The sequence below is a fragment of the Zeugodacus cucurbitae genome, chromosome X, assembly GCF_028554725.1.
Source record: "Zeugodacus cucurbitae isolate PBARC_wt_2022May chromosome X, idZeuCucr1.2, whole genome shotgun sequence".
Taxonomy (NCBI): Eukaryota; Metazoa; Arthropoda; class Insecta; order Diptera; family Tephritidae; genus Zeugodacus; species Zeugodacus cucurbitae.
In genome coordinates this window covers 18,198,700-18,216,672 of record NC_071672.1, presented here as the reverse complement: position 1 = coordinate 18,216,672, position 17,973 = coordinate 18,198,700, and the positions used below count along the sequence as shown (strand labels likewise).

Here is a 17,973-nt window from a genome sequence, read left to right as displayed (position 1 = left end):
CTTCAAAATCCTACAATTTAAAAATTACTAAATTTAAAATTTCACCTAATAAATTTAATTTTATTTTAAAATCAATCATCTTAACTCACACTGAACAAATTTTATTCGCATTATTTGTGTAACCGCGGCTGCTGGCACAAATTTAGCCAATACTTTATGAAATTACTATTTCCAAGTTTCCTTGATTAATAAAGCTATTTACTGAGATTATAATTAAAATTTATTTATTATTAAAATAAATAAAAATACACGCAAAAACTTACATATAAAATAAATCAATAATAAAATTCAAAGCTAAAATAAAACTTTAATATTAATTTATTAAAAAACTATACATATATTACCTAACAAACCATATTAAACCTTAATAACTAACTTAAAGTACAACTTTAATAAAGTAAAAATATACAAAAATAAAATAACTTAGTACTTCGGTCTGCATCAGTCATTACCCCCTAAGTAATTAACCGTTTTTCATTGTAAAAAATTAGATGAAAACAGCCTATTATAAAAAATTTCGTTTTCATTAAATTCAACTGGTAATAATTAATTGTTTATTATTAATTTAATAATAAAATATAATTATTACTTAATAACATAAAAAAATAAATTAATAATTGAAATAATAATTAAATAAGATAACAAAAAATTATCATATCTGTATAAAAAGATTTAGTAAATAATTAATTTTATACAAATTTTTTTTTTTTTTTTTTTTAAATTATAAAATTTATAAAATATTAAAATTTAAAATAGATTTTCATTCAAAAATTTATTTTTATATAGTCTTAAAAATTTTAAAATATTAGTTAAAGATAAATTAACGATATACCAGTTAAGATTAATAAATATCTATATGTATATAAATATTTAATTAATTAATATATGCCTATTAATTATGTCAAAAAAACCCTAGAATTCAGAGATCTATAACAATTAGATCAATTGATTAGTAGATAAAATCATCTGTAGTTAGACATTTGTATAAATAAATAATAAAAATAACTCTTTGTTATTCATCTATCTATTTATCTATGAGTTGTACTTTTAACTCTCGGAAATGTCTATATTGGAATTTACTGTTAACTACTAGTAAAAAATACAATTTAAATAAGTTTACTAATTTAACTTATTTAGATAAAATTAATTTATATATAATTATTTTATCTAACTTAATTAAAATTAACTATAGAAAAAAAAAAAAAAAAAAAAATTAGATGAAAACAGCCTATTATAAATGAAATAAGCTGTTTTCATTGAATGAATTGCCTGACGAAAAGGGTTACCTTGATAGGGTAAATTATGTAATAATATTACATTCATTATATTTAATAGAATTAAACTATTTCTAAAAGTATCAAAAACTTTTGTGCATCATACACCAAAATATATCAATTATAAAAAGATAAGCTAATCAAGCTACTGGGTTCATACCCCATTTATAAAGGTCCTAATCCTTTTCTTTTTAATTTTTAATAATTCAGCTAAAATTATATTCTTCTTTATCTTAATTACAGGTACAATAATCACAGTATCATCTAATTCTTGATTGGGAGCTTGAATAGGTCTAGAAATTAATTTATTATCTTTTATCCCCCTAATAAATAGTAATAATTTAATATCTACAGAAGCCTCTCTTAAGTATTTCCTAACTCAAGCCTTAGCCTCAGCAGTATTATTATTTGCTATTATAATGAGATATTTAAACAATTTTCCTGTCACACAAGAAAATTCTTTATATAATGACTTAATTATTACATCATCACTATTATTAAAAAGAGGGGCAGCCCCCTTTCATTTCTGATTTCCAAATGTTATAGAAGGCTTATCGTGAATAAACGCTTTAACTTTAATAACCTGACAAAAAATTGCCCCTCTTATATTAATCTCCTACATTTCGCCAAACAATTTTATTCTTTTAGTAATCTTTACATCAACCATTGTAGGATCTTTAGGAGGATTAAATCAAACTTCCTTACGAAAGTTAATAGCCTTCTCCTCTATCAATCACCTAGGTTGAATATTAGCGGCTATACAAACTAGTGAATCCATATGATTAATTTATTTTTCATTTTATTCATTTTTATCCTTCAGTCTAACCTTCATATTCAACAATTTTAAAATATTCCACATCAATCAACTATTCGATTCATTTTTTAGATCAAAAATTTTAAAATTTATATTATTCCTTAATCTTCTATCCTTAGGTGGGCTACCTCCATTCATTGGGTTTCTACCTAAATGGTTGGTTATTCAGATATTAGTTCTAAAAAGACAATACATTTTAGTAACCATCATAACTGTAATAACTTTAATTACATTATTTTTTTATCTACGACTATGTTTTGCAGCCTTTATACTAAACTACTACGAAAATAATTGAACGGTAAATATATTCATCAACAATTTTTCTTTTAAAACTATACTTGTTTTATCTTTCATCTCTACATTTAGATTAGTACTAGTTTCCCTAGTCTACCTATTCTTGTAAATTTATAGAATAAGGCTTTAAGTTAAATAAACTAATAGCCTTCAAAGCTATAAATATAAGTATAGTCTTTTAAGCCTTAGTAAGTTTTTACTCCTTTAGAATTGCAGTCTAATGTCATTATTGACTATAAAGCCTTGATTAAAAAGAATAAATTCTTATAAATAGATTTACAGTCTATTGCCTAAACTTCAGCCATTTAATCGCGACAATGGCTATTTTCAACGAACCATAAAGATATCGGAACATTATATTTTATTTTCGGAGCTTGAGCAGGTATAGTGGGAACATCTCTTAGAATCTTAGTCCGGGCAGAACTGGGTCACCCAGGAGCTTTAATCGGAGATGATCAAATCTATAATGTCATCGTAACAGCTCATGCATTTGTTATGATTTTTTTCATAGTGATACCTATTATAATTGGAGGATTTGGAAATTGACTAGTACCCCTAATACTAGGAGCGCCAGATATAGCATTCCCTCGAATGAATAATATAAGATTTTGATTATTACCTCCCTCTCTTACATTACTTTTAGTGAGCAGTATAGTAGAAAACGGAGCTGGTACAGGTTGAACTGTTTATCCTCCCCTTTCATCAATTATCGCTCATGGTGGAGCCTCAGTTGATTTAGCTATTTTTTCTCTACATTTAGCTGGTATTTCATCAATTTTAGGGGCCGTAAATTTCATTACTACAGTAATTAATATGCGATCAACAGGAATCACATTTGACCGGATACCTTTATTCGTTTGAGCCGTAGTATTGACAGCTCTTCTTTTACTTCTATCTCTACCTGTATTAGCCGGAGCTATTACTATACTTTTAACAGACCGAAATTTAAACACCTCTTTCTTCGACCCGGCTGGTGGTGGAGACCCTATTTTATACCAACATTTATTTTGATTCTTTGGACACCCTGAAGTTTATATTTTAATTTTACCAGGATTCGGTATAATTTCTCATATTATTAGACAAGAATCGGGTAAAAAGGAAACATTTGGTTCCTTAGGGATAATTTACGCTATAATAGCAATTGGATTACTTGGATTTATTGTATGAGCCCACCATATATTTACAGTAGGTATAGATGTTGATACTCGAGCTTACTTCACTTCAGCTACAATAATTATTGCTGTTCCTACTGGAATTAAAATTTTCAGATGACTAGCCACTCTTCATGGAACACAATTAAATTATTCCCCAGCTATGCTATGAGCTTTAGGTTTTGTATTTTTATTCACAGTTGGGGGACTAACTGGAGTAGTATTAGCCAACTCTTCTGTTGATATTATTCTTCATGACACTTACTACGTAGTAGCTCATTTCCATTATGTTTTATCAATAGGAGCAGTATTTGCTATTATAGCTGGATTTGTACACTGATACCCATTATTTACTGGGTTAGTTTTAAACCCTAAGTGATTAAAAAGTCAATTTATTATTATATTTATTGGTGTAAACTTAACTTTCTTCCCTCAACACTTCTTAGGATTAGCGGGAATACCTCGACGTTACTCCGACTACCCAGATGCTTACACAACGTGAAACGTAGTTTCTACAATTGGTTCATCAATTTCTTTACTAGGAATTCTTTTCTTTTTATTTATTATTTGAGAAAGATTAGATTGTCTTGTCTTGTCATGTCGTGTGTTGTGTTGTTTTGTCTTGTCTTGTATTGTCTTGTCTTGTCTTGTTTTGTCTTGTCTTGTCTTGTCTTGTCTTGTCATGTCATGCCATGTCATACGTGTGTTGTGTTGTTTTGTCTTGTCTTATTTTGTCTTGGTATGTCTTATCTTGTCTTGTCTTGTCTTGTCTTGTCTTGTCATGTCGTGTCTTGTGTTGTTTTGTCTTGTCTTGTATTGTCTTGTCTTGTCTTGTTTTGTCTTGTCTTGTCTTGTCTTGTCATGTCATGCCATGTCATACGTGTGTTGTGTTGTTTTGTCTTGTCTTGTCTTGTCTTGTCCTGTCCTATCGTGTGTTGTGTTGTTTTGTCTTGTCTTGTCTTGTCCTGTCCTGTCCTGTCTTGTCTTGTCTTGTCATGTCATGTCATGTCATGTCATGTCGTGTGTTGTGTTGTCTTGTTTTGTCATGTCTTATCTTGTCTTGTCTTGTCATGTCATGTCATGTGTTGTGTTGTGTTGTTTTGTCTTGTCTTGTCTTGTCATGTCTTGTCTTGTCTTGTGTTGTGATGTCATGTCGTGTGTTGTGTTGTTTTGTCTTGTCTTGTCTTGTCTTGTCTTGTCTTGTCTTGTCTTGTCTTGTCTTGTCTTGTCTTGTCTTGTCTTGTCTTGTCTTGTCTTGTCTTGTCTTGTCTTGTCTTATCTTGTCTTGTCTTGTCTTGTCTTTTCTTGTCTTGTCTTTTCTTGTCTTGTCGTGTCTTGTCTTGTCTTGTGTTGTGATGTCATGTCGTGTGTTGTGTTGTTTTGTCTTGTCTTGTCTTGTCTTGTCTTGACTTGTCTTGTCTTGTCTTGTCTTGTCTTGACTTGTCTTGTCTTGTCTTGTCTTGTCTTGTCTTGTCTTGTCTTGTCTTGTCTTGTCTTGTCTTGTCTTGTCTTGTCTTGTTTTGTCATGTCTTATCTTGTCTTGTCTTGTCTTGTCTTGTCTTGTCTTGTCTTGTCTTGACTTGTCTTGTCTTGTCTTGTCTTGTCTTGTCTTGTCTTGTCTTGTCTTGTCTTGCCTTGTCTTGTCATGTCATGTCATGTCGTGTATTGTGTTGTTTTGTCTTGTCTTGTCTTGTCATGTCATGTCATGTGTTGTGTTGTTTTGTCTTGTCTTGTCTTGTCATGTCTTGTCTTGTCTTGTGTTGTGATGTCATGTCGTGTGTTGTGTTGTTTTGTCTTGTCTTGTCTTGTCTTGTCTTGTCTTGTCTTGTCTTGACTTGTCTTGTCTTGTCTTGTCTTGTCTTGTCTTGACTTGTCTTGTCTTGTCTTGTCTTGTCTTGTCTTGTCTTGTCTTGTCTTGTCTTGTCTTGTCTTGTCTTGTCTTGTCTTGTCTTGTCTTGTCTTGTTTTGTCATGTCTTATCTTGTCTTGTCTTGTCATGTCATGTCATGTGTTGTGTTGTGTTGTGTTGTTTTGTCTTGTCTTGTCTTGTCATGTCTTGTCTTGTCTTGTGTTGTGATGTCATGTCGTGTGTTGTGTTGTTTTGTCTTGTCTTGTCTTGTCTTGTCTTGTCTTGTCTTGTCTTGTCTTGTCTTGTCTTGTCTTGTCTTGTCTTGTCTTGTCTTGTCTTGTCTTGTCTTGTCTTGTCTTGTCATGTCATGTCATGTCGTGTATTGTGTTGTTTTGTCTTGTCTTGTTTTGTCTTGTCATGTCTTGTCTTGTCTTGACTTGTCTTGTCTTGTCTTGTCTTGTCTTGTCTTGTCTTGTCTTGTCTTGTCTTGTCTTGTCTTGTCATGTCTTGTCTTGTCTTGTATTGTCTTGTCTTGTCTTTTTTTGTTTTGTCTTGTCTTGTCTTGTCTTGTCTTGTCATGTCATGCCATGTCATACGTGTGTTGTGTTGTTTTGTCTTGTCTTATTTTGTCTTGTCATGTCTTATCTTGTCTTGTCTTGTCTTGTCTTTTCTTGTCTTGTCGTGTCTTGTCTTGTCTTGTCTTGTCTTGTCTTGTCTTGTCCTGTCCTGTCCTGTCTTGTCTTGTCTTGGCATGTCATGTCATGTCATGTCATGTTGTGTGTTGTGTTGTCTTGTCTTGCTTTGTCATGTCTTATCTTGTCTTGTCATGTCTTGTCTTGTCATGTCTTGTCTTGTCTTGTCTTGTCTTGTCTTGTCTTGTCTTGTCTTGTCATGTCTTGTCTTGTCTTGTCTTGTCATGTCTTGTCTTGTCTTGTCATGTCTTATATTGTCTTGTTTTGTCTTGTCTTGTCTTGTCTTGTCTTGTCTTGTCTTGTCTTGTCTTGTCTTGTCTTGTCTTGTCTTGTCTTGTCTTGTCTTGTCTTGTCTTGTCTTGTCTTGTCTTGTCTTGTCTTGTCTTTTCTTGTCTTGTCTTGTCTTGTCTTGTCTTGTCTTGTCTTGTCTTGTCTTGTCTTGTCTTGTCTTGTCTTGTCTTGTCTTGTCTTGTCTTGTCTTGTCTTGCCTTGTCTTGTCTTGCCTTGTCTTGTCTTGTCTTGTCTTGTCTTGTCTTGTCTTGTCTTGTCTTGTCTTGTCATGTCGTGTGTTGTGTTGTTTTGTCTTGTCTTGTTGTGTATTGTCATGTCTTATATTGTCTTGTCTTGTCTTGTCATGTCATGTCATGTCGTGTGTTGTGTTGTGTTGTCTTGTTTTGTCTTGTCATGTCATGTCATGTCTTGTCTTGTCTTGTCTTGTCTTGTCTTGTCTTGTTTTGTCTTGTCATGTCTTGTCTTGTCTTGACTTGTCTTGTCTTGTCTTGTCTTGTCTTGTCTTGTCATGTAATGTCATGTCGTGTGATGTGTTGTTTTGTCTTGTCTTGTCTTCTCCTTGTCTTGTCTTGTCATGTCGTGTGTTGTGTTGTTTTGTCTTGTCTTGTTGTGTATTGTCATGTCTTTTATTGTATTGTCTTGTCATGTCATGTCGTGTGTTATGTTGTTTTGTCTTGTCTTGTCTTCTCCTTGTCTTGTCTAGTCTTGTCTTGTCTTGTCTTGTCTTGTCTTGTCTTGTCTTGTCATGTCTTATATTGTCTTGTCTTGTCATGTCATGTCGTGTGTTGTGTTGTTTTGTCTTGTCTTGTTGTGTATTGTCATGTCTTATATTGTCTTGTCTTGTCTTGTCATGTCATGTCATGTCATGTCATGTCGTGTGTTGTGTTGTTTTGTCTTGTCTTGTCTTCTCCTTGTCTTGTCTAGTCTTGTCTTGTCTTGTCTTGTCTTGTTTTGTCTTGTCTTGTCTTGTCTTGTGTTGCTTTGTCTTGTCTTGTCATGTCATGTGTTGCGTTGTGTTGTTTTGTCTTGTCTTGTCTTGTCATGTCATGTCATGTCGTGTCTTGTTTTGCTTTGTCTTGTCTTGTCATGTCGTGTGTTGTGTTGTTTTGTCTTGTCATGTCTTATATTGTCTTGTCTTGTCTTGTCTTGTGATGTCATGTCGTGTGTTGTGTTGTTTTGTCTTGTATTTTCTTGTCTTGTCTTGTCTTGTCTTGTCTTGTTTTGTCTTGTCTTGTCTTGTCTTGTCTTGTCTTGTCTTGTCTTGTCTTGTCATGTCATGTCATGTCATACGTGTGTTGTGTTGTTTTGTCTTGTCTTATTTTGTCTTGTCATGTCTTGTCTTGTCTTGTCATGTCTTATATTGTCTTGTTTTGTCTTGTCTTGTCTTGTCTTGTCTTGTCTTGTCTTGTCTTGTCTTGTCTTGTCTTGTCTTGTCTTGTCTTGTCTTGTCTTGTCTTGTCTTGTCTTGTCTTGTCTTGTCTTGTCTTGTCTTGTCTTGTCTTGTCTTGTCTTGTCATGTCATGTCTTGCGTTGTGTTGTTTTGTCTTGTCTTGTCATGTCATGTCATGTCGTGTCTTGTGTTGCTTTGTCATGTCTTGTCATGTCGTGTGTTATGTTGTTTTGTCTTGTCTTGTCTTCTCCTTGTCTTGTCTAGTCTTGTCTTGTCTTGTCTTGTCTTGTCTTGTCTTGTCATGTCTTATATTGTCTTGTCATGTCGTGTGTTGTGTTGTTTTGTCTTGTCTTGTTGTGTATTGTCATGTCTTATATTGTCTTGTCTTGTCTTGTCATGTCGTGTGTTGTGTTGTTTTGTCTTGTCTTGTTGTGTATTGTCATGTCTTATATTGTCTTGTCTTGTCTTGTGATGTCATGTCGTGTGTTGTGTTGTTTTGTCTTGACTTGTCTTCTCCTTGTCTTGTCTAGTCTTGTCTTGTCTTGTCTTGTCTTGTCTTGTCATGTCATGTCTTGTCTTGTCTTGTCTTGTCTTGTCTTGTCATGTCGTGTGTTGTCTTGTCTTGTCTTGTGATGTCGTGTGTTGTGTTGTTTTGTCTTGTCTTGTCTTATATTGTCTTGTCTTGTCTTGTGATGTCATGTCATGTCGTGTCTTGTCATGTCTTGTCTTGTCTTGTCATGTCGTGTGTTGTGTTGTTTTGTCTTGTCATGTCTTATATTGTCTTGTCTTGTCTTGTCTTGTGATGTCATGTCGTGTGTTGTGTTGTTTTGTCTTGTATTGTCTTGTCTTGTCTAGTCTTGTTTTGTTTTGTCTTGTCTTGTCTTGTCTTGTCTTGTCTTGTCATGTCATGTCATGTCATACGTGTGTTGTGTTGTTTTGTCTTGTCTTATTTTGTCTTGTCATGTCTTATCTTGTCTCGTCTTGTCTTGTCTTGTATTGTCTTGTCTTTTCTTGTCTTGTCTTGTCGTGTCTTGTCTTGTCTTGTCTTGTCTTGTCTTGTCTTGTCCTGTCCTGTCCTGTCCTGTCCTGTCTTGTCTTGTCATGTCATGTCATGTCATGTCATGTCGTGTGTTGTGTTGTGTTGTTTTGTCTTGTCTTGTCTTGTCTTGTCCTGTCCTGTCCTGTCTTGTCTTGTCTTGTCTTGTCTTGTCTTGTCTCGTCTTGTCTTGTCTTGTCTTCTCCTGTCCTGACGTGTGTTGTGTTGTTTTGTCTTGTCTTGTTTTGTCTTGTCTTGCTTTGTCTTGTCATGTCTTATCTTGTCTTGTCTTGTCTTGTCCTGTCCTGTCGTGTGTTGTGTTGTTTTGTCGTGTCATGTCTTGTCTTGTCTTGTCCTGTCCTGTCGTGTGTTGTGTTGTTTTGTCTTGTCTTGTCATGTCATGTCATGTCGTGTCTTGTGTTGCTTTGTCTTGTCTTGTCTTGTCTTGTCTTGTCTTGTCTTGTCATGTCGTGTGTTGTGTTGTTTTGTCTTGTCTTATATTGTCTTGTCTTGTCTTGTTTTGTCTTGTCTTGTCTTGTCTTGTCTTGCCATGTCATGCCATGTCATACGTGTGTTGTGTTGTTTTGTCTTGTCTTATTTTGTCTTGGTATGTCTTATCTTGTCTTGTCTTGTCTTGTCTTGTCTTGTCTTGTCTTGTCATGTCGTGTCTTGTGTTGTTTTGTCTTGTCTTGTATTGTCTTGTCTTGTCTTGTTTTGTCTTGTCTTGTCTTGTCTTGTCATGTCATGCCATGTCATACGTGTGTTGTGTTGTTTTGTCTTGTCTTGTCTTGTCTTGTCCTGTCCTATCGTGTGTTGTGTTGTTTTGTCTTGTCTTGTCTTGTCCTGTCCTGTCCTGTCTTGTCTTGTCTTGTCATGTCATGTCATGTCATGTCATGTCATGTCGTGTGTTGTGTTGTCTTGTTTTGTCATGTCTTATCTTGTCTTGTCTTGTCTTGTCATGTCATGTCATGTGTTGTGTTGTGTTGTTTTGTCTTGTCTTGTCTTGTCATGTCTTGTCTTGTCTTGTGTTGTGATGTCATGTCGTGTGTTGTGTTGTTTTGTCTTGTCTTGTCTTGTCTTGTCTTGTCTTGTCTTGTCTTGTCTTGTCTTGTCTTGTCTTGTCTTGTCTTGTCTTGTCTTGTCTTGTCTTGTCTTGTCTTGTCTTGTCTTGTCTTGTCTTGTCTTGTCTTGTCTTGTCTTGTCTTGTCTTGTCTTGTCATGTCTTGTCTTGTGTTGTGATGTCATGTCGTGTGTTGTGTTGTTTTGTCTTGTCTTGTCTTGTCTTGTCTTGTCTTGTCTTGTCTTGACTTGTCTTGTCTTGTCTTGTCTTGTCTTGTCTTGTCTTGCCTTGTCTTGTCTTGTCTTGTCTTGTCTTGTCTTGTCTTGTCTTGTCTTGTCTTGTCTTGTCTTGTTTTGTCATGTCTTATCTTGTCTTGTCTTGTCTTGTCTTGTCTTGTCTTGTCTTGTCTTGACTTGTCTTGTCTTGTCTTGTCTTGTCTTGTCTTGTCTTGTCTTGTCTTGCCTTGTCTTGTCATGTCATGTCATGTCGTGTATTGTGTTGTTTTGTCTTGTCTTGTCTTGTCATGTCATGTCATGTGTTGTGTTGTGTTGTTTTGTCTTGTCTTGTCTTGTCATGTCTTGTCTTTTCTTGTGTTGTGATGTCATGTCGTGTGTTGTGTTGTTTTGTCTTGTCTTGTCTTGTCTTGTCTTGTCTTGTCTTGTCTTGACTTGTCTTGTCTTGTCTTGTCTTGTCTTGTCTTGTCTTGACTTGTCTTGTCTTGTCTTGTCTTGTCTTGTCTTGTCTTGTCTTGTCTTGTCTTGTCTTGTCTTGTCTTGTCTTGTCTTGTCTTGTCTTGTCTTGTCTTGTTTTGTCATGTCTTATCTTGTCTTGTCTTGTCATGTCATGTCATGTGTTGTGTTGTGTTGTGTTGTTTTGTCTTGTCTTGTCTTGTCATGTCTTGTCTTGTCTTGTGTTGTGATGTCATGTCGTGTGTTGTGTTGTTTTGTCTTGTCTTGTCTTGTCTTGTCTTGTCTTGTCTTGTCTTGTCTTGTCTTGTCTTGTCTTGTCTTGTCTTGTCTTGTCTTGTCTTGTCTTGTCTTGTCATGTCTTGTCTTGTCATGTCATGTCATGTCGTGTATTGTGTTGTTTTGTCTTGTCTTGTTTTGTCTTGTCATGTCTTGTCTTGTCTTGACTTGTCTTGTCTTGTCTTGTCTTGTCTTGTCTTGTCTTGTCTTGTCTTGTCTTGTCTTGTCTTGTCATGTCTTGTCTTGTCTTGTATTGTCTTGTCTTGTCTTTTTTTGTTTTGTCTTGTCTTGTCTTGTCTTGTCTTGTCATGTCATGCCATGTCATACGTGTGTTGTGTTGTTTTGTCTTGTCTTATTTTGTCTTGTCATGTCTTATCTTGTCTTGTCTTGTCTTGTCTTTTCTTGTCTTGTCGTGTCTTGTCTTGTCTTGTCTTGTCTTGTCTTGTCTTGTCTTGTCTTGCTTTGTCATGTCTTATCTTGTCTTGTCTTGTCTTGTCTTGTCTTGTCTTGTCTTGTCTTGTCTTGTCTTGTCTTGTCTTGTCTTGTCTTGTCTTGTCATGTCTTGTCTTGTCTTGTCTTGTCATGTCTTGTCTTGTCTTGTCATGTCTTATATTGTCTTGTTTTGTCTTGTCTTGTCTTGTCTTGTCTTGTCTTGTCTTGTCTTGTCTTGTCTTGTCTTGTCTTGTCTTGTCTTGTCTTGTCTTGTCTTGTCTTGTCTTGTCTTGTCTTGTCTTGTCTTGTCTTGTCTTGTCTTGTCTTGTCTTGTCTTGTCTTGTCTTGTCTTGTCTTGTCTTGTCTTGTCTTGTCTTGTCTTGTCTTGTCTTGTCTTGTCTTGTCTTGTCTTGTCTTGTCTTGTCTTGTCTTGTCTTGTCTTGTCTTGTCTTGCCTTGTCTTGTCTTGCCTTGTCTTGTCTTGTCTTGTCTTGTCTTGTCTTGTCTTGTCTTGTCATGTCGTGTGTTGTGTTGTTTTGTCTTGTCTTGTTGTGTATTGTCATGTCTTATATTGTCTTGTCTTGTCTTGTCATGTCATGTCATGTCGTGTGTTGTGTTGTGTTGTCTTGTTTTGTCTTGTCATGTCATGTCATGTCTTGCCTTGTCTTGTCTTGTCTTGTTTTGTCTTGTCATGTCTTGTCTTGTCTTGTCTTGTCTTGTCTTGTCTTGTTTTGTCTTGTCATGTCTTGTCTTGTCTTGACTTGTCTTGTCTTGTCTTGTCTTGTCTTGTCTTGTCATGTAATGTCATGTCGTGTGATGTGTTGTTTTGTCTTGTCTTGTCTTCTCCTTGTCTTGTCTTGTCATGTCGTGTGTTGTGTTGTTTTGTCTTGTCTTGTTGTGTATTGTCATGTCTTTTATTGTATTGTCTTGTCATGTCATGTAATGTCATGTCGTGTGTTATGTTGTTTTGTCTTGTCTTGTCTTCTCCTTGTCTTGTCTAGTCTTGTCTTGTCTTGTCTTGTCTTGTCTTGTCTTGTCTTGTCATGTCTTATATTGTCTTGTCTTGTCATGTCATGTCGTGTGTTGTGTTGTTTTGTCTTGTCTTGTTGTGTATTGTCATGTCTTATATTGTCTTGTCTTGTCTTGTCATGTCATGTCATGTCATGTCATGTCGTGTGTTGTGTTGTTTTGTCTTGTCTTGTCTTCTCCTTGTCTTGTCTAGTCTTGTCTTGTCTTGTCTTGTCTTGTTTTGTCTTGTCTTGTCTTGTCTTGTGTTGCTTTGTCTTGTCTTGTCATGTCATGTGTTGCGTTGTGTTGTTTTGTCTTGTCTTGTCTTGTCATGTCATGTCATGTCGTGTCTTGTTTTGCTTTGTCTTGTCTTGTCATGTCGTGTGTTGTGTTGTTTTGTCTTGTCATGTCTTCTATTGTCTTGTCTTGTCTTGTCTTGTGATGTCATGTCGTGTGTTGTGTTGTTTTGTCTTGTATTTTCTTGTCTTGTCTTGTCTTGTCTTGTCTTGTTTTGTCTTGTCTTGTCTTGTCTTGTCTTGTCTTGTCTTGTCTTGTCTTGTCTTGTCATGTCATGTCATGTCATACGTGTGTTGTGTTGTTTTGTCTTGTCTTATTTTGTCTTGTCATGTCTTGTCTTGTCTTGTCATGTCTTATATTGTCTTGTTTTGTCTTGTCTTGTCTTGTCTTGTCTTGTCTTGTCTTGTCTTGTCTTGTCTTGTCTTGTCTTGTCTTGTCTTGTCTTGTCTTGTCTTGTCTTGTCTTGTCTTGTCTTGTCTTGTCTTGTCTTGTCTTGTCTTGTCTTGTCTTGTCTTGTCTTGTCTTGTCTTGTCTTGTCTTGTCTTGTCTTGTCTTGTCTTGTCATGTCATGTCTTGCGTTGTGTTGTTTTGTCTTGTCTTGTCATGTCATGTCATGTCGTGTCTTGTGTTGCTTTGTCATGTCTTGTCATGTCGTGTGTTATGTTGTTTTGTCTTGTCTTGTCTTCTCCTTGTCTTGTCTAGACTTGTCTTGTCTTGTCTTGTCTTGTCTTGTCATGTCTTATATTGTCTTGTCATGTCGTGTGTTGTGTTGTTTTGTCTTGTCTTGTTGTGTATTGTCATGTCTTATATTGTCTTGTCTTGTCTTGTCATGTCGTGTGTTGTGTTGTTTTGTCTTGTCTTGTTGTGTATTGTCATGTCTTATATTGTCTTGTCTTGTCTTGTGATGTCATGTCGTGTGTTGTGTTGTTTTGTCTTGTCTTGTCTTCTCCTTGTCTTGTCTAGTCTTGTCTTGTCTTGTCTTGTCTTGTCTTGTCTTGTCATGTCTTGTCTTGTCTTGTCTTGTCATGTCTTGTCTTGTCTTGTCATGTCTTATATTGTCTTGTTTTGTCTTGTCTTGTCTTGTCTTGTCTTGTCTTGTCTTGTCTTGTCTTGTCTTGTCTTGTCTTGTCTTGTCTTGTCTTGTCTTGTCTTGTCTTGTCTTGTCTTGTCTTGTCTTGTCTTGCCTTGTCTTGCCTTGTCTTGTCTTGTCTTGTCTTGTCTTGTCTTGTCTTGTCTTGTCATGTCGTGTGTTGTGTTGTTTTGTCTTGTCTTGTTGTGTATTGTCATGTCTTATATTGTCTTGTCTTGTCTTGTCATGTCATGTCATGTCGTGTGTTGTGTTGTGTTGTCTTGTTTTGTCTTGTCATGTCATGTCATGTCTCGCCTTGTCTTGTCTGGTCTTGTTTTGTCTTGTCATGTTTTGTCTTGTCTTGTCTTGTCTTGTCTTGTTTTGTCTTGTCATGTCTTGTCTTGTCTTGACTTGTCTTGTCTTGTCTTGTCTTGTCTTGTCTTGTCATGTAATGTCATGTCGTGTGTTGTGTTGTTTTGTCTTGTCTTGTCTTCTCCTTGTCTTGTCTTGTAATGTCGTGTGTTGTGTTGTTTTGTCTTGTCTTGTTGTGTATTGTCATGTCTTTTATTGTATTGTCTTGTCATGTCATGTAATGTCATGTCGTGTGTTATGTTGTTTTGTCTTGTCTTGTCTTCTCCTTGTCTTGTCTAGTCTTGTCTTGTCTTGTCTTGTCTTGTCATGTCTTATATTGTCTTGTCTTGTCATGTCATGTCGTGTGTTGTGTTGTTTTGTCTTGTCTTGTTGTGTATTGTCATGTCTTATATTGTCTTGTCTTGTCTTGTGATGTCATGTCGTGTGTTGTGTTGTTTTGTCTTGTCTTGTCTTCTCCTTGTCTTGTCTAGTCTTGTCTTGTCTTGTCTTGTCTTGTCTTGTCTTGTCATGTCTTGTCTTGTCTTGTCTTGTCATGTCTTGTCTTGTCTTGTCATGTCTTATATTGTCTTGTCTTATATTGTCTTGTCTTGTCATGTCATGTCGTGTGTTGTGTTGTTTTGTCTTGTCTTGTTGTGTATTGTCATGTCTTATATTGTCTTGTCTTGTCCTGTCATGTCATGTCATGTCATGTCGTGTGTTGTGTTGTTTTGTCTTGTCTTGTCTTCTCCTTGTCTTGTCTAGTCTTGTCTTGTCTTGTCTTGTCTTGTCTTGTCTTGTTTTGTCTTGTCTTGTCTTGTCTTGTGTTGCTTTGTCTTGTCTTGTCATGTCATGTGTTGCGTTGTGTTGTTTTGTCTTGTCTTGTCATGTCATGTCATGTCGTGTCTTGTGTTGCTTTGTCTTGTCTTGTCATGTCTTATATTGTCTTGTCTTGTCTTGTCTTGTGATGTCATGTCGTGTGTTGTGTTGTTTTGTCTTGTATTTTCTTGTCTTGTCTTGTCTTGTCTTGTCTTGTCTTGTTTTGTCTTGTCTTGTCTTGTCTTGTCTTGTCTTGTCTTGTCTTGTCATGTCATGTCATGTCGTACGTGTGTTGTGTTGTTTTGTCTTGTCTTATTTTGTCTTGTCATGTCTTATCTTGTCTTGTCCTGTCCTGTCCTGTCTTGTCTTGTCATGTCATGTCATGTGTTGCGTTGTGTTGTTTTGTCTTGTCTTGTCATGTCATGTCATGTCGTGTCTTGTGTTGCTTTGTCTTGTCTTGTCATGTCGTGTGTTATGTTGTTTTGTCTTGTCTTGTCTTCTCCTTGTCTTGTCTAGTCTTGTCTTGTCTTGTCTTGTCTTGTCTTGTCTTGTCATGTCTTATATTGTCTTGTCTTGTCTTGTCATGTCGTGTGTTGTGTTGTTTTGTCTTGTCTTGTTGTGTATTGTCATGTCTTATATTGTCTTGTCTTGTCTTGTCATGTCATGTCATGTCATGTCGTGTGTTGTGTTGTTTTGTCTTGTCTTGTCTTCTCCTTGTCTTGTCTAGTCTTGTCTTGTCTTGTCTTGTCTTGTCTTGTCTTGTCTTGTCTTGTCTTGTCTTGTCTTGTCTTGTCTTGTCTTGTCTTGTCTTGTCTTGTCTTGTCTTGTCTTGTCTTGTCTTGTCTTGTCTTGTCTTGTCTTGTCTTGTCTTGTCTTGTCTTGTGTTGCTTTGTCTTGTCTTGTCATGTCATGTGTTGCGTTGTGTTGTTTTGTCTTGTCTTGTCATGTCATGTCATGTCGTGTCTTGTGTTGCTTTGTCTTGTCTTGTCATGTCGTGTGTTGTGTTGTTTTGTCTTGTCATGTCTTATATTGTCTTGTCTTGTCTTGTCTTGTGATGTCATGTCGTGTGTTGTGTTGTTTTGTCTTGTATTGTCTTGTCTTGTCTTGTCTTGTCTTGTCTTGTCTTGTCTTGTCTTGTCTTGTTTTGTCTTGTCTAGTCTTGTCTTGTCTTGTCTTGTCTTGTCTTGTCTTGTCTTGTCTTGTCATGTCGTGTGTTGTGTTGTTTTGTCTTGTCTTGTTGTGTATTGTCGTGTCTTTTATTGTCTTGTCTTGTCTTGTTTTGTCATGTAATGTCATGTCGTGTGTTGTGTTGTTTTGTCTTGTCTTGTCTTCTCCTTGTCTTGTCTAGTCTTGTCTTGTCTTGTCTTGTCTTGTCTTGTCATGTCTTATATTGTCTTGTCTTGTCTTGTCATGTCGTGTGTTGTGTTGTTTTGTCTTGTCGTGTCTTTTATTGTCTTGTCTTGTCTTGTTTTGTCATGTAATGTCATGTCGTGTGTTGTCTTGTCTTGTCTTGTCTTGTCTTGTCTTGTCTTGTTTTGTCTTGTCATGTCTTGTCTTGTCTTGTCTTGTCTTGTTGTGTATTGTCATGTCTTATATTGTCTTGTCTTGTCTTGTGATGTCATGTCGTGTGTTGTGTTGTTTTGTCTTGTCTTGTTTTGTCTTGTCCTGTCTTGTCTTGTCATGTCATGTCATGTGTTGTGTTGTGTTGTTTTGTCTTGTCTTGTCTTGTCTTGTCTTGTCTTGTCTTGTCTTGTCATGTCATGTCATGTCGTGTGTTGTGTTGTGTTGTCTTGTTTTGTCTTGTAATGTCATGTCATGTCTTGTCTTGTCTTGTCTTGTCTTGTCTTGTCTTGTCTTGTTTTGTCTTGTCATGTCTTGTCTTGTCTTGTCTTGTCTTGTTTTGTCTTGTCATGTCTTGTCTTGACTTGTCTTGTCTTGTCTTGTCTTGTCTTGTCTTGTCATGTAATGTCATGTCGTGTGTTGTGTTGTTTTGTCTTGTCTTGTCTTCTCCTTGTCTTGTCTTGTCATGTCGTGTGTTGTGTTGTTTTGTCTTGTCTTGTCTTATATTGTCTTGTCTTGTCTTGTGATGTCATGTCGTGTGTTGTGTTGTTTTGTCTTGTCTTGTTTTGTCTTGTCCTGTCTTGTCTTGTCATGTCATGTCATGTGTTGTGTTGTGTTGTTTTGTCTTGTCTTGTCTTGTCTTGTCTTGTCTTGCCTTATCTTGCCTTGTCTTGTCTTGTCTTGTCTGGTCTTGTCTTGTCTTGTCTTGTCATGTCTTGTCATGTCTTGTCTTGACTTGTCTTGTCTTGTCTTGTCTTGTCTTGTCTTGTCTTGTCTTGTCTTGTCATGTAATGTCATGTCGTGTGTTGTGTTGTTTTGTCTTGTCTTGTCTTCTCCTTGTCTTGTCTTGTCATGTCGTGTGTTGTGTTGTTTTGTCTTGTCTTGTCTTATATTGTCTTGTCTTGTCTTGTGATGTCATGTCGTGTGTTGTGTTGTTTTGTCTTGTCTTGTTTTGTCTTGTCCTGTCTTGTCTTGTCATGTCATGTCATGTGTTGTGTTGTGTTGTTTTGTCTTGTCTTGTCTTGTCTTGTCTTGTTTTGTCTTGCCTTATCTTGCCTTGTCTTGTCTTGTCTTGTCTGGTCTTGTCTTGTCTTGTCTTGTCATGTCTTGTCTTGTCTTGTTTTGTCTTGTCTTGTATTGTCTTGTTTTCTCATGTAATGTCATGTCGTGTGTTGTTTTGTCTTGTCTTGTGTTGTTTTGTCTTGTCTTGTCATGTCATGTCATGTCGTGTCTTGTGTTGCTTTGTCTTGTCTTGTCTTGTCTTGTCATGTCGTGTGTTGTGTTGTTTTGTCTTGTCTTGTTGTGTATTGTCATGTCTTATATTGTCTTGTCTTGTCTTGTCTTGTCATGTCATGTCATGTCGTGTGTTGTGTTGTTTTGTCTTGTCTTGTTTTGTCTTGTCATGTCTTGTCTTCTCTTGTCTTGTTTTGTCTTGTCATGTCTTGTCTTGTCCTGTCTTGTCTTGTCTTGTCTTGTCTTGTCTTGTCTTGTCTTGTCTTGTCTTGTCTTGTCTTGTCTAGTCTTGTCTTGTCTTGTCTTGTCTTGTCTTGTCTTGTCATGTCGTGTGTTGTGTTGTTTCGTCTTGTCTTGTTGTGTATTGTCATGTCTTTTATTGTCTTGTCTTGT

The 17,973-nt window shown here is 36.1% G+C and overlaps 2 pseudogenes; both read left to right on the top strand.

Moving 5' to 3' along the window:
• The first annotated feature begins 1,060 nt into the window (after positions 1-1,060).
• On the top strand, positions 1,061-2,851 carry LOC128922979 (NADH-ubiquinone oxidoreductase chain 2-like; annotated as a pseudogene).
• Positions 2,852-2,973: 122 nt separating this feature from the next.
• On the top strand, positions 2,974-4,124 carry LOC128923161 (cytochrome c oxidase subunit 1-like; annotated as a pseudogene).
• Positions 4,125-17,973: the final 13,849 nt, after the last annotated feature.